Below are 2,651 nucleotides of genomic sequence, written 5' to 3'. Positions count from 1 at the left end.
GACTTCTGGTCACTGTGCCAATCCTGCTGTTTTGCTGGTCAGAATCAGAGTCGTCCCAGCACCTCCATCTTCCCCCTACACTTTGTCTTTGTTTCTGTTGCTCTCTGTCTATTTCTGAATGTGTCTTTCTTGCTCTTTTGCTCTCTGTCTCTTTCAGTCTACCTCTCTCTTCTTGCCACCTGTGGTTCAGTATGAAAAGCTCTCAGTTTTGGTGAAGGACTGGAACAAGATGAGTACTTGCTGACATGACATCATGGATTTTCTTAGTTAAAATATAAGCCATGTCCCAACTAAATGCTTTTTTTCAAATATTTTCCTTGGTCAGTGAGCATTTTCACAGAAAATATTTGAGTGAATGAGGACATATCCATGCATTTAACAAACAGTAATGGAATCTGTGAAAATGTGCAACTCACAAGTCAAGGACATGTGACTTTATTAATGTTTACTTTAAGAAATGTGTGGTGTTCACTTCAGCAGCATGTATACTTAAACAGAAACAATACAGAGAATATTAGCATGATCCCTATGCAAGCGTGACACACAAATTCATGTAGCATTCAATATTATTTTTTTGGAGAAATTAAGGAAAACACAAATAGAGGAAATTGTGGAAGGAAAGAACTTGGGGAAGAAAATAGGAACTACAGATATAAGCATAAATAATAGACTATAAGAGATGGAAGAAGGAATCTCACCTGTGGAAGACAAAATGGAAAATAAATCATGTATCTGTCAAAGAAAATGTTAAATCTAAAAAAATCCAGACACGGTCCATCAAAGTAATTCAAGACAACATGAAAAGACAAACTCTACACAAATAATAGGAATAGAGGAAAAAGATGATTCCCTCCTCCAAGGCCCAGAAAATATTTTCAACAAAATCATTGAAAAAAATTTTCCCAACATAAAGGGGAGGACTATAAGGATAAAAGAGGTCTACAGAACACCCAATAAATTAGTCCAGAAAAAAAAATTTTCCCATCACATAATAATCAAAACAGTATGTATATAGAACAAAGAAAAAATACTAAAAGTTGCAAGGAAAAATACCAAGTAACATCTAATGGCAAACACATCAGAATCATACCTGAGTTCTCAACAGAGACTATGAAAGTCAGAAGGACCTGGATGGATGTGGATATCATGCATCCCTAAGAGAAGACAGATGTAATCCTAGGCTACTGTACCCAGCAAAACTCTCAGTCCTCATAGACAGAGAAAACAAGATATTCAATGACAAAAACAAATTTCAACAATATCCACACACAAATCCAGTGTTACAGAAGACACTAGAAGGAAAAATACAACCCAAGAAAACACAGGAAATAACTTCATTGCCGAAAACAAAAACAAAAACAAAAAAACAAAACAACAACCAAGCACACAAACTTACTACCACAGCCAACATCAAAATCAAAGGTTCAAAAAGCCACTGGACATTAGTTTCTCTCAACAGGAAATGACTCAATAAAAAAGACACAGACTTACACAATGAATGCATAAACAAGACCCAGCAATCTGTTGTGATAAAATTAAAGCACAAATAGACCCCCACAAATTAATAGTGGGAGATTTCAACACCCTACTCTCAACAAAGAACAGGTCAACAAAATAGAAATTAAACAATGAAACAATGTCTCTAACAGAGGCTATGAATCAAATGGATTAACAGATATTTACAGAGCTTTACACCCAAACACACACACACACACAAAATTACTTTCTTCTCAGCATCTCATGGAACATTCTCCAAAATAGACAATAGGGTTAGTAACATGGGAAGCCTCAACAGATACAAGAAGACTGAAATACTCACTGTATTTTGTCTGACTACCATGGACTAAAGCTGGAAATTAACAACAACAGAAACAGCAAAAAGCCTATACACACATAGAAACTGAACAACTTGGTACTAAATGACAGCTGGGTCAGGAAGGAAATAAAGAAATTAAAGTCTTCCTAGAATTCAATGAAAATGAATGCACAACATACCCAAACTTATGGGACACAATGAAAGTAGTGCTAAGAATAAAATTCAAAGCACTAAGTGCCTTCAAGAAGAAATTTGAGACATCTCATGCAAACAACTTAATGACTCACCTTAAAAGCCCTAGAAAAAAAGAAGCAGACACACCGAAGAAAAGGAGATGGCTGGTAATAATTAAAATTGGAGATGAAATTAATCAATTAGAAACAAATAAATCAATTCAAAGAATTAATGAAATCAAGAGCTGGTTCTTTGAGAAAATCAACAAGGTAGACAAACTCTTAGCCAAACTAACTAAAAGGCAGAGAAAAACTATCCAAATCAACAAAATCAGAAATGAAAAGGGGAACATAACCATAGACACTGGGGATATCCAAACAATCATTAGGACTTACTTCAAAAGTTTATATGCCACAAAACTTGGAAATCTAAAAGAAATGCAAAATTTTCTTGATCGATTCCAATTACCAAAGATAAATCAAAACCAGTTAAATTAATTAAATAGTTCTATATTCCCTAAGGAAATAGAAGCAGTCATCAAAAGTCTTCCATCCAATAAAAGCACTGGGCTAGATGTATGCAGCACAGAATTCGACCAGAACTTCAAAGAGGAGCTAATTCCAATTCTCTTTAAAATGATTCCACAAAATAGAAACAGCAG

At 34.8% G+C, this 2,651-nt stretch overlaps 1 non-coding gene across 1 annotated transcript; it reads left to right on the top strand.

The window, feature by feature from the left end:
• Positions 1-464: 464 nt before the first annotated feature.
• LOC132651790 (U6 spliceosomal RNA) lies at positions 465-571 on the top strand. Its single transcript, XR_009589354.1, has one exon. It is a non-coding gene; the product is annotated as a U6 spliceosomal RNA (small nuclear RNA).
• Positions 572-2,651: the final 2,080 nt, after the last annotated feature.

This window comes from Meriones unguiculatus, assembly GCF_030254825.1.
Source record: "Meriones unguiculatus strain TT.TT164.6M chromosome Y unlocalized genomic scaffold, Bangor_MerUng_6.1 ChrY_unordered_Scaffold_25, whole genome shotgun sequence".
NCBI lineage: Eukaryota > Metazoa > Chordata > Mammalia > Rodentia > Muridae > Meriones > Meriones unguiculatus.
Note: the sequence above shows the minus strand (reverse complement) of the source record. Positions and strands in the feature narration are given on the sequence as shown.